The following is a 13,711-nucleotide window of genomic DNA, read 5'->3' as shown; positions in this document are numbered from 1 at the left end:
AATACCAGGCAATGTTGGCACAAAACCTTTTGGCATCCGTTAGAAAGCTGAAGATGAAGAGGAAGTTCACCTTTCAGCACGACAATGACCCAAAGCACACATCCAAATCCACAAAAGCATGGCTTCACCAGAAGAAGTCTAACGTTTTGGAATGGCCCAGCCAGAGCCCAGACCAGAATCCAATTGAACATCTGTGGGGTGATCTGAAGAGGGCTGTGCACAGGAGATGTCCTTGCAATCTGACAGATTTAGAGAGCTTTTACAAAGAAAAGAGGGGAAATATTGCCACATCAAGATGTGCCATGCTAATAGACTCCTATCCAAAAAGAGTGCTGTAATAAAATCAAAAGGTGCTTCAACAAAGTATTAGTTTAACCAGGTTATTGTGAGATTTAAATCTTCCCCACTCGAAGATTTCAGTTTGTTTTCCATTTGAATTGTTCACATTATAGGTCACATTAAAAATTTAAAAATGTATGACAAGATTTATATTTGTCTCATTCTTTTATATCACAAAAACCTGGCATTTTAACAGGGGTGTGTAGACCTTTTATATCCACTCTATCTTGCCGTGTGCATTTAAGTTATCAGCAAACTATATGTCTCTATAGGGAGAGCTGAACGGACAGTATTCAGAGAAACTGAGAATGAGGGCTACCATGTGGTTGTATGTCATCCAATCATCACACTGTTATTAACAGAGATTAGTAGTGTCTTAAAGACTCATTCTGAGAGTTTTGGCATAAAGTCTCTAAACGTGTCCAGCTTCATTTGTTAAGTCATCACTGACTTCCGGATTAACAGTTTACAACATGAGCATGAGCACAGAGACTGTGTATCCTTTAGTACAAGGAGGCTTTTTCTCTCACCATTCCTATGCTCACTATACACCAATGACTGCATCTCCACCAATGACTGCATCTCCACCAATGACTGCATCTCTACCATTGACTGCATCACCACCAATGACTGTACCTCAAACAATGACTGCATCTCCACCAATGACTGCAGCTCCACCAATGACTGCATCTCCACCAATGACTGCAGCTCCACCAATGACTGTACCTCTAACAATGACTGCATCTCCACCAATGACTGTACCTCTAACAATAACTGTCCCTCTAACAATGACTGTACCTATAACAATGACAGTACCTCTAACAATGACTGCATCTCCACTATTGACTGCATCCCCACCAATGACTGCATCTCCACCAATGACTGCATCCCCACCAATGACTGCATCTCCACCAATGACTGCATCTCCACCAATGACTGCATCTCCACCATTGACTGCATCACCACCAATGACCGTACCTCAAACAATGACTGCATCTCCACCAATGACTGCAGCTCCACCAATGACTGTACCTATAACAATGACTGTACCTCTAAAAATGACTGCATTTCCACCATTGACTGCATCCCCACCAATGACTGCATCTCCACCAATGACTGCATGTCCACCATTGACTGCATCACCACCAATGACTGTACCTCAAACAATGACTGCATCTCCACCAATGACTGCAGCTCCACCAATGACTGTACCTCAAACAATGACTGCATCTCCACCAATGACTGCAGCTCCACCAATGACTGTACCTCTAACAATGACTGCATCTCCATCAATGACTGTACCTCTAACAATAACTGTCCCTCTAACAATGACTGTACCTATAACAATGACTGTACCTCTAACAATGACTGCATCTCCACTATTGACTGCATCCCCACCAATGACTGCATCACCACCAATGACTGCATCCCCACCAATGACTGCATCTCCACCAATGACTGCATCTCCACCAATGACTGCATCTCCACCATTGACTGCATCACCACCAATGACCGTACCTCAAACAATGACTGCATCTCCACCAATGACTGCAGCTCCACCAATGACTGTACCTATAACAATGACTGTACCTCTAAAAGTGACTGCATTTCCACCATTGACTGCATCCCCACCAATGACTGCATCTCCACCAATGACTGCATCTCCACCAATGACTGCATGTCCACCATTGACTGCATCACCACCAATGACTGTACCTCAAACAATGACTGCATCTCCACCAATGACTGCAGCTCCACCAATGACTGTACCTCTAACAATGACTGCATCTCCATCAATGACTGTACCTCTAACAATAACTGTCCCTCTAACAATGACTGTACCTATAACAATGACTGTACCTCTAACAATGACTGCATCTCCACTATTGACTGCATCCCCACCAATGACTGCATCACCACCAATGACTGCATCCCCACCAATGACTGCATCTCCACCAATGACTGCATCTCCACCAATGACTGCATCTCCACCATTGACTGCATCACCACCAATGACCGTACCTCAAACAATGACTGCATCTCCACCAATGACTGCAGCTCCACCAATGACTGTACCTATAACAATGATTGTACCTCTAACAATGACTGAATTTCCACCATTGACTGCATCTCCACCAATGACTACATCTCCACCAATGACCGTACCTCCACCATTGACCGGATGTAGGGTCTTTATACCCTCTTTGCCCTGTTACCCTCTGTGCCCTGATAATCTCTGTGCCCTGACCCCCTATGCCCTGATACCCTCTGTGCCCTGATACCCTCTGTGCCCTGATACCCTCTGTTCCCTGATACCCTCATGGTGTAAATAAATGAACATGGAAAATTTTTTGGACGCATCCTTGTAATGCCAGCTGTGTTGGAAGAATCCGACTTCAGTATGGAGATGAAGGTATCCCAAATGGCATGCTATTCCCAATTTAGTAACAGCCTCATGTTTTTCTGTTCAAATGTAGAGCACTAAAAGGGAATAGGGTGCTATTTAGTTGAGGCCCTAATGAGGCCTCTACAGGACACACTATCTGCTGAACTAAGGAACAATGCAGCATTGATGGAGCTCATTAGGAACCCCTATTCATCTATGGGATAATTAGACTATATAAGCATGTGTGAGATGAGTGCTCATGGATTTGGAGTAGACAGTTTTTCTGAGAGAATAATCTGACAGCTTAATAGTGCCATGTCAGTTTAGAACATTATTAATGCTCAATAATGCCATGTCAGTTTAGAACATTATTAATGCTCAATAGTGCCATGTCAGTTTAGAATATTATTAATGCTCAGTAGTCCCATATCAGTTTAGAACATTATTAATGCTTAATAGTGCCATGTCAGTTTAGAATATTATTAATGCTCAGTAGTCCCATGTCAGTTTAGAACATTATTAATGCTTAATAGTGCCATGTCAGTTTAGAATATTATTAATGCTCAGTAGTCCCATGTCAGTTTAGAACATTATTAATGCTTAATAGTGCCATTTAACCTTAGAAAATGATTAATGCTTAATAGTACCATTTGGCTTTAGAACATTATTAACGCTTAATAGTGCTGTGTCACTTTAGAACATTATTAACGCTTAAAAGTGCCATGTCACTTTAGAATATTATTAATGCTTAATAGTACCATGTCAGATTATGATATTATTAATTCTTAATAGTACTATGTCACGTTATAATTTTATTAATGCTTAATAGTATTATGTCACTTTAAAATATTATTCATGCTTAAGAGTACTGTCACTTTATAATATTATTCATGCTTAATAGTACTATATCACTTTATAATATTATTAATGCTTAATAGTACTATGTCACTTTATAATATTATTTATGCTTAATAGTGCCATGTCAGTTTAGAATATTATGAATGCTTAAGTGTACTATGTCACTTTATAATATTTGTCACACAGCAGGTGTAGTGGAGTGTGTAGAAAGAACTTGGAGCCAAACGCAGGGAGGCGATAACGAAACTGTATTCTTAAATAAATGAAACACAAAGGTACGCTATAACACAGCGATCAAAACGCTCAAACGAACGTGCCTCTCTCCACAATAGAAAGACATAGAACAAAACCACACAAAGACACCCAGAAACACAGGAACTAATATAGGCAACCTAATGAGAGAATGGACACCAGGTGTGTGCAATAACAAGACATGACAGTGCCGTGGGAGGAGGGGTGGCATGGCTAGAAGACCGGCGACGACGCGCGCCGAATACCACGTCGGGGGGGATTGGCGTGTGTCCTCCACGCGCGTCCTTGTTACAATATTATTCATGCTTAATAGTACTACATTACTTTATAATATTATTAATGCTTTATAGTACCATGTCACTTTATAATATTATTCATGCTTAATAGTACTATGTCACTTTATAATATTATTAATGCTTAAGAGTTCTATGTCCCTTTATAATATTATTCATGCTTAATAGTACCGTGTCACTTTAGAACTACTAATGCTTATTTTTTTCTTTGGGGTTGAAGTATTTTTATTCTCAAGCATATGCCATTTTTATGATATCTCTGCTGTCAGTAAATAAATGCAAGTAGCTCAAATTCTAAACAGTGGCAAAATTTCTGCATAAGCTCAATCGGTAGCAGCATATTTGTGATGTCATGTTGTGCACCTGTAGTAAATAATTTCTGCGAGTTGTTTCCTTTGACAGATTAATTCTTTTCTCACATATTTGGCAAACATAACTCCTATTCATCTCTCCTCATAAATCGTCCCAATTAAGGAACACTAGGGAGTTATGAATGTCTTTTGTATCCATGTGACAGAAGGTCTTCTCATCTGACCCTGGTCATGGTGTCATTATATTATCATTATTCACTGTTTCAGCTGGAGGAAAGTTATTGACATGTGAATAGTTATTGTTTTGTTCTGTCTGCTTTTCAGCCAAACTCAATTCCAACCCTGATGATTACCCACATTTATTTCTGGTGAAATTCCACTGTTTCTTTTGTTGTTCAGATTCCTTGTCCATGGATCAAAAATCTTTTTATTTATTTATTTATTTGGGTAGAAAATGAGTTTCATTTGTTTTGACAGATGCTAGTTCTGGGGCGACGGCCAAAGCACAGCCTGCTGATTTTCACACAACACTGGTGCTTGTTGTTAGACAAACACTATTGTGTAGTTCCACAGTAGTGAATAATTATCTTGTCTCAGGCATATTTGTCTGTTGCTGAATTCTATCTTGGGAGGGAAAAAAAGACAATACTCAATATATTAAAGACACTAAAACATACCTATAATGTATATGTTGTGCTTACACACACATAGCCATGAACAGACTACTGTAGGGTTTGGAAGACCCTTCTGACTGTCTTCAGAAACAGCAGATTCTATCACAGAGAACATGCTCTGTGTGTGTATTTATGCTTAATAATTACACCAACTGAATTCATTATAGAAGGGACAAATGCATCCATTTATCTCCTTGTTACATGAATAAAAGCTGAAAGCCTTGTTTTCATCATGAAAATATGTCTAAGATTAAATAATAATTATTAGATGAATCCTCAAAAACTGTTCCGATAATTTTAGAATAATTATTCATTTTTAAGATAATTTGAAGTAAACCAACTGCTAATCAAAATGGGAAAACGTTTTTTGTTAATTTCCGGCAAAATATCGTCTGTTCAGACGATGTTGTGTGTGTACAGGCTGAGTATTTTGTGTTAGGCTGAGTATTTTGGGACGGTCTGAGTATTGTTTGTCAGGCTTGTACACTTCTGTACAGGATTGTTCAAATATTTGTTTGTGAACTGCTCTTTTTGTGTGTATGTGAGAGTGTCAGGGACATTGGATGTACGGAAGGAGGTGTTAGCCAATGTAATAGATATTTTGATGATCATGTCAAGCTGTGATGCTGTTGGGTTAAAATGTGAAGGCTGTTAGCAGACATACAAAGCCATGCAATCATCAACCCCTGGAGACTTGACAAGGCATACCCCTCATCACTCTTAATTATGGGTATAATCATTTGGGATATTTTCAGTTTCCATCTTAACTTATCCTCATCCCTCTAGTAGTTAAAGGGATACTTCAGTATTTTTTAAAATAATTTCCTACCTTCCCAAAAACTAATTCATGAAGGTTGAACCCATTTGGGTTCCTGATTGACAATTAACCCAAAAGTGTTCTTTTTGGAACCAAAAGGATTTTCTAATTCACTGTTCTTTTGGGGTAAAACATTAATTTTGGAATTGTAATGATAAAAGATTATGGATTTACCTTGTAAACCAAAATGCCCTATTTGGATTGGTAACAATTGTTGACATGGAAATCAATGCCATCATATTGTTGTTGATATGCATAATTTGTGTAGTCCTGTACAAAAAATCCAGCTCAATAGAAATCTCCACTGAGATAGATAAAAAAAAAATTGTGCATGACTAGTGTTAATCTGTGTCCAAAAAACTAGACCTTCATGTCTATATGTGTTTGTTGGATGAAACTTGCTCATCGTCAATAGAGGATATGTTTTCTCTGGTAGATCAAATAATAGTATTCTAGGTGTGGGTCCAGCGTCTTCCAGGTTTAAAGACAAGCCTGGTTCAACCTGGTAATGAATTTCACTTTCTTGGCAGACCATTGTAACAGAACGTGAAAGTCAGATGTACTGTACCTGCCAAAGTATCTCAGGTTTAAATCAGTCCCCGGTTAGAAGTCAACCATTTAAACCCCATTAGCCACTGAAATTCTACACTACTGTTTGCTCCTTGGGGTTTAAGGCCTGGGTGTCTCTGTAAAGCACTTTGTGACAACTGCTGTTGTAAAAAGGGCTTTATAAATAAATTTGATTGATTGATTGATTAGAATTAGCCTGAGCTGTAGAGTTTCCTTTACTATATTTCTGCAGTCTGAACTTCCAAAAACTCCAAAAATATTTATTTCCCCAAAAAGTTGGGACACTGTAAAATCTTAATAAAAACAGAATGCAATGATGTGCAAATCATTTAAACCCTATATTCAATAGAAAATTGTACAAAGACAAAATATCAAATGTTGAGAAAGTAATTTGTTCTTGAAAAATATATGCACATGTTTCAAATAAACTGGGAAATAGGCAAAAAAAAGACTGGAAAAGTTGTTTAATGCTACTGGAATATCACACAACTAATTAAGTCACTTGGCAACAGGTCAGTAACATGATTGGGTATTAAAAGATCATTCCGGAGAGAATGGGTCGATCAGAAGTGAGGATGGGGTGGTGTTCTCCACTCTGTGACTTCACTTCACTGTCAAATAGTGGCACTGGATTAAAATCAGACATGATTCTGTAGTGGAAATTACTGCATGGGCTCAGGAACACTTCCGTAAAACCATTGTCTGTGATCACAGTACGTTGCTGCATCCAGAAATGCATGTTAAAAACCACGCAAAGAAGAAACTATGTATTAACAAGATCCAGAACCGCCTCCACCTTCTCTGGATCCAAGGTAATTTAAAATGGACTGAGGCAAAGTGCAAAACTGTCCTGTGGTCTGATAAATCAAAATTATTATTACATGTTTTTTGGGAATCATGGACACTGCGTCCTCCGGACTAAAGAGGAGAGTGACCTCCATAGTTCTAAAGCCAGTATCCGTGATGGTATGGGGGTGCATTAGTGCACATGTCATGGGTGGCTTGTACTTCTATGAAGGCACCATTAATGCTGAACAATATGCACAGGTTTTGGTGCAGCATATACTGCCATTCAGATTACATATTTTTCAGGGAAAGCCTTGCTTATTTCAGCAAGACAATGCCAAACCACATTCTGCACATATTACAATAGCATGGCTTCGTAGTAATAGTGTCTGGGTGCTAAACTGGCCTGCCTGCAGTCCAGACCTGTCATCCATTGAAAACATTTGGCACATTATGAAATGACAAGGAGACCCCGAACTGTTGAGCCGCTGGAATCCTATGTAATGCAAGAATGGGAATACATTTCACTTTCAAAACTACAACAATTGATCTCCTCAGTCCCCAAATGCTTGCAGAGTGTTGTTAAAAGAAGAAGTGATGCAACACACTGGTAAACATGCCCCTGTCACAACTTTTTTAAACGTGTTGCTGGCATCAAATTCAAAACAGCATGTATTTTTCAAGAACAATTTCTCAGTTTCAACGTTTGATATGTTGACTTTGTACTATTTTCAATTAATTGTAAGGATAAATAATTTACATATCATTGCATTGTGTTATTATTTGCATTTCATCCAATGTCCCAACAGGGTTGTACATTGACTGCAGGCTCATCATACATTTTTTATTTGATTTCCTTTGACAAAATCGAATAGCAACAAGTCTCACTTTTATCCTGTTACAGATGAGAATCCTGTATCCTGCATACAAATATGAATCCTGACATCTATAACGGAGGCCAGTGCGCTGATAATGCCAGTAACATGAGTATAAGGGACTGCACTCACGTATTAAATAAGTTAACCCTCTAGATGAATGGATTCCATGTGCAGCACATTCACTTAACGTTGTGGGGGGGTGTAGTGTCGTCTGCTCTACAGACTGGCCCAGCCAATCTTAACCTTTTGCACCAATTCTCCCGGGTGCTGGAAAACGATCACAGATAGGCTTGAAATAAACGAAAATAAAAATATTGAGACATTAAAAAGTACATCAGACACAAGATGGTCAGCCCATTCCCAGACAACTAAGCCACTTCACCTAAATTACGCAAATATTCAGGATGCCCTGACAAAAACAGCAGAGGATGTAACAGAATGTGGCTACATGCAACAAAGCTTGTTAGTCAATAAACTGAAGCAACTGGTATCATTTTTTTATGCAGCTTTTGGAATGCAGTCTTACAAAGACTTCAGTCAGTAAGCGCAGCCTTCCAAAAGGTGGACCAGGTTACAGCGGTGGGCTTGATTAGCATGCTTATAGACTTTGTTGGTAGTTCGTGTGTTAAATTTGAGTATTTGGAATCCAGAGCAAAGGAATTTTCTTTGAACAATATGTACCGGCCTGTAATAATTCACTCAAAAAAGTGCAAGACTAGGCCAGATGAGAAATTCAGAATGGACTTATTTTTAGTAATGATAGACAGGTTGACCAGTGCTTTACAGCAAAGACATGAGGCTAATATGGAGACATGCAAATACTTTGGTTTTCTTGCTCAACTCAGGTAACTTTCCCAATATGAAATACAGAAAGCAGGACGTGATTTGCAAAGGAGGTGACCAAGATGGAAATGTTCCTGATGTGCTTAAATTGTTAAATTTTTCAGAAAAAGCCAGCACTGCCAAGACACTGCGGGCCATGTTTATTTCACTTAAGGATAGGGAACTCCATACTGCTTTTCCCTAATGTGGATATTTCTCTGAGAATATATTTGACTTTACCTGTTACAAATGCAAGTGGTAAGAGGTATTTTTCTAAGCTGGGGCTGATCAAACATACGTAGGACCTCCATAGGAGAACTGGGGCTTAACCATTTGACTCTGTCTGTTGAATATGATCTGGTGCATCAGATGGACTTCACGGACCTCATCGAGTTTGCTTCAAAGAAAAGCAGAAAAAATATCCACTAACATATCCGTTAGTCTTCACAGAAATCTCAAGTGTTGTTTCAAAATGTCTGGATTTTTGCGCCGGTCTGCGTTCTTCCAACAGTTGTGGATGATTCTACAGATCTCTTTAGAACTGCAGACATCTGATATGCTATCAGTTGTTCTTCCCTGTACGCCCGTGATGACCTAGTAACGTTGCAGTGCTTTTGCTAGTGCCAGTCTGTGCTGTACTCTGTCAGCCAGCATTGCTGGTACTGTTCATATACTATGTATTATGCTGGTCTACTGTGATCCCTCACATTTGTAAACAGCGGTAGGCCTTGGGGAAAAAAAACTAATTTCATAAAAATATTGTTTTTTTGTGGCGGTGCATCACAATTTAGCAGTGGCAGCCCACCACTGTTATTAGAATTAGAGGGAAACACTGGGTTTGACATCTGGTCAGCAAGTAAGTGTGTAGAAATATAAGGAACTGCCGATGAGCCAAAGCAAATCACCTCATAAATGAAGCCTGGTAGTGTCATGGCCTGGGCATGCATTGCTGCCTTTGGAACAGGCTTACTTATCTTTACAGATGATGTAATGAATGATGGCAGCAGATTTTATTGAGAAGTGTACAGAAGCATATTGGCTAGGGATGTGCATGACAAATATTTTCACCATCGATAATTCCTCAGCTTTTGTCGAATAGTCAACCCCACCCACTCAAAAGAGGTACTAAATTATTATATGTTATACAATAATTTAAAAGCTTTATTTAAAAATGTAGTTACAGTTTTTTTCAATCGCTAACAAGCGCTTGCCCATACTTTAGATAATTTTTCTAAACTCTTAACACAGTCTCACACCTACAAAACACAATTGGCCTAATTGTTCATTTTCTTCTCAAAAACACATTTTGTTAAATATGTACTAACTCTTAATTTCAAAACAGAACATGTTTTTCTCTACACACACTAACTTTACCAAAACACTGGAAATCTGACTCAAAATGAAATAATTCTGTCAAAGAGTAACATTTGTTTTCACTTCACAAGGTACATGCAGTCAAACGAAGTACACCAGGTTTCAAAATTCTGGCTATTGTTAAAATTATAAAAACTGCATAGATTTTTATGTTTCAGGTAACATGCAATCCACCGTTTACACTAAATGTATTGGTTTGGAACTGTATGTGCACATGTACAGTAATGTTCACATTCAAACGCATTCCAGTAAAAAGCAAATCAGTTATTTCTTATAGTAACTGTTTACCAAAGAAGGTACAGTAGAACAGACAAGGTTTATTTTATTTTCAAGGTTTATTTACAAAATATCCATGAAACACAAGAGCATTCTGACCAAAAAAAACCAGCAAAAAGCCCAAATAAAAAGGGGGGGAACTAAAAATGGCACAAAATGTATGTATCTAATCCCTGCGATCTTCAGGGTTAGGCCACATGTTTTCGTCAACATCACATCTAAGGCGATGCACCTGGGATAAAACCGCTTGGTATGTCGGATCCACCCTTGGCAATCTTGAACTGTGATATCCCTGCATCCAGCATCCATGGCTTCAAGTAGGGACATCTGGTCATGTGGCTGATGGTCATAAACCTTTCACCTCCATGCAGAAAAGAACTCCTCTATGGGGTTGAGGAAAGGTGAATAGGGTGGAAGGAAGAGACTCACCAGTACTGGGTGGACTTCAAACCATGCTGTTATTGCTTGTGAATGATGGAAAGCAACATTGTCCCAGGTAATTACAAAGGTCCTCATGTTCTCACCCTCCTGGCCCTGCTCTGGTACCAGGCGCTGGTGGAGATCATTAAGAAACGCAAGGAGGCGCTCAGTATTATAAGGTCCAACCTGGCATCTGTGAAGGAGTAATCCTGTATTTGCCATTGCTGCACACATAGTAATGTTTGCCCCTCTCTGTCCTGGCACATCAACTGTGGCCCTTTTTCCAATTATATTTCGTCCACGTCGACGCCTTTTGGACAGATTGAATCCTGCCTCATCGATGTAAATGAATTAATGAGGGGCCTGGTTGGCTTCCAATTCCATAACTCTCTGAAACAAAGTTTAAGTCATGTCATTACTGTGTCTACCATACTGTACTGTAACCTATTACTGTGTAGGTAACCTACTTGCAAAGTGCAAAGGTTATATAACTGGACATTGAATTGAATATACACTATACCTGGACATATTGTCGTCGTAGCTCCTTGACTCTCTCACTGTTCCTTTCAAAGGGAACAGTGTAGAGCTGCTTCATCCGCACTCTGTGTTTGGACAATGTCCGCGTAATGGTTGTGAGGCTGATGCTTTCTATATTGGCAAATATCTCATGGTCCTCCACAATTCTAGTTTTGATTTCATGCAGTTTAATTGCATTATTTGCAACAACCATTTCTACAATGGCAAGCTCTTGATCATTATTGAGGAGCTTTCCTCTTCCCCCAGAGGGTGGAAGACGTTGCATTCTGTAGAGAAAAATAAAAATAGCAACATATGCATTACTGTATGACCTTATTGACATGTCAAATGAGAATAGAAACAAACCATGTAAAATGCAATACTTACCTGTTGGTTTGTTGAAAGATGCGAATAATGGAGGCAACCGTTGACCGACTCAAATTGGGTTGGACTCTTTCACCAGCCTCTCTTAGTGAGAGACCGTGGTTGATTACATGGTCAATGATAGTGAACGAATTTCATCACTGACTACTGTTCTTGCAGCCCTTGGAATGCCACCACCACGCATTCTTACACCTCTACCTTGCCCTCTCCTTGGGCCTGCACCTGCACCTCTCACTGCTCCTCTCACTGCACCTCTTACTGCTCCTCTCACTGCACCTCCACCTCTCACTGCACCTCTTACTGCTCCTTTCACTGCACCTCCACCTCTTACTGCTCCTCTCACTGCACCTCTTACTGCTCCTCTCACTGCACCTCTTACTGCACCTCCACCTCTCACTGCACCTCCTTCTGCATCTCTCACTGGACCTGGTCTTCTCCCTGGGCCCCTTGCTCTTCCTCTTCCTCGTCCAGACATTACAATGTTTGTCTTTTTCTGTTACTGTTTCCAAAAACATCACTCCTTAAAGTCCTCCTTTTATAGTAATAGAAAAAATAAGCCCCTGCCACTGAGTCTAAGCCAGACTGGAATCAGCTGTGGTTGGCCCAATTCACCAAACATAAATCAGCTGTGTCAATTATTCAATTGTTTGTTTATTATCAGCTGAGATATATTTTTGATATATTTTGTTTTTGAACTGATATCATTTCAGAAGCAGAGGTTTTTATACTGTATTTAAGGTTTGGAATATTGTTTTTGCTATTGTGGGATGTTGTGTGTTAACATTTGTAAATACTACAAAAACAATCCATAATTTTGTTGGGAGGTATAGCTTGTCTGTTAAGAAAATGTAAGCATTGTGGAAATGTGTTCACTGACTGCATATTGTGTGAAAACGACATTAAATGTGTGAATGGTATGGCCACAAAAGACCGATGCTGTGCTAATTGTGTTTAGAGTTTTGAAAATGTGACTACTGTTTGGACAAACGCTTGTTAGCGACTGAAAAAAACTGTAACAACCTCAATAATGTTTTACAGTTGTTTACAGTCGCTAGGACACATTTCCCAATACTTACGTCACTTTTTCAAAACTCTTCACACAGTGAGCACAACAGAAGTATAAGTGGGCTAAACTGAGGATCAATTATCATTGCTTTGGCACAAAATGCATTCAATGACTACATCTTTCAAATTTCATTAATTATTTTCTCACTTCGACACAACAACCGCCAAAACTCTGTGTACTTACAGGCAAATTTGCACATGCTTACATACTGTTTTCAAAACATAATACAAAGCTGAATATGACAGCAATTTGCTACAATTCTACAGTCATATTTTAATGAAATATATTTGAAATCTTAAAATTAGATGCTATAAAAACAATTGGACAATTGGACCAACCACAGCTGATTCTCATTGTAGATGAATATCTACACAGTTGTTACTCTTTCAATTCCATTACAAAAGGAGACAACTGCTGAGTAGTTTTGCATTGTGATGTGGACCCAGCCAGAAAATGGACCCAGCCAGAAATAGATGAGTGGCTGAAAGAGGAAGAAGAGTGGCTGGGAGGGGGTGAAGAATATGTATGTGTGGTGGAAGAAGAATAAGAGGAAGATCAAGAGCTGTAGTCTCAGATGAGATCAGAGCTACTGTAATGGATCATTTAGTAAATCATGGTCTCAATGAGAGAGGCTGGTCAGAGAGTGCAGCCAAATCTGCAACACTCATCAGTGGCATCTATTGTTACAG

General features: G+C 39.2%; 1 protein-coding gene and 1 long non-coding RNA gene across 4 annotated transcripts in view; one reads left to right on the top strand and one right to left on the bottom strand.

The window, feature by feature from the left end:
• Positions 1–13,711, top strand: part of cadm2b (cell adhesion molecule 2b) — a 361,274-nt gene that overhangs the window by 110,236 nt on the left and 237,327 nt on the right. The window lies entirely within an intron of this gene.
• Positions 11,412–12,075, bottom strand: LOC117594716. The gene is made up of 3 exons (XR_004575934.1): positions 11,960–12,075; positions 11,577–11,859; positions 11,412–11,446 (listed from the first exon to the last, which is right to left on the bottom strand). It is a non-coding gene; the product is annotated as an uncharacterized LOC117594716 (long non-coding RNA).

This window comes from Esox lucius, chromosome 1, assembly GCF_011004845.1.
Source record: "Esox lucius isolate fEsoLuc1 chromosome 1, fEsoLuc1.pri, whole genome shotgun sequence".
Taxonomy (NCBI): domain Eukaryota; kingdom Metazoa; phylum Chordata; class Actinopteri; order Esociformes; family Esocidae; genus Esox; species Esox lucius.
Note: the sequence above shows the minus strand (reverse complement) of the source record. Positions and strands in the feature narration are given on the sequence as shown.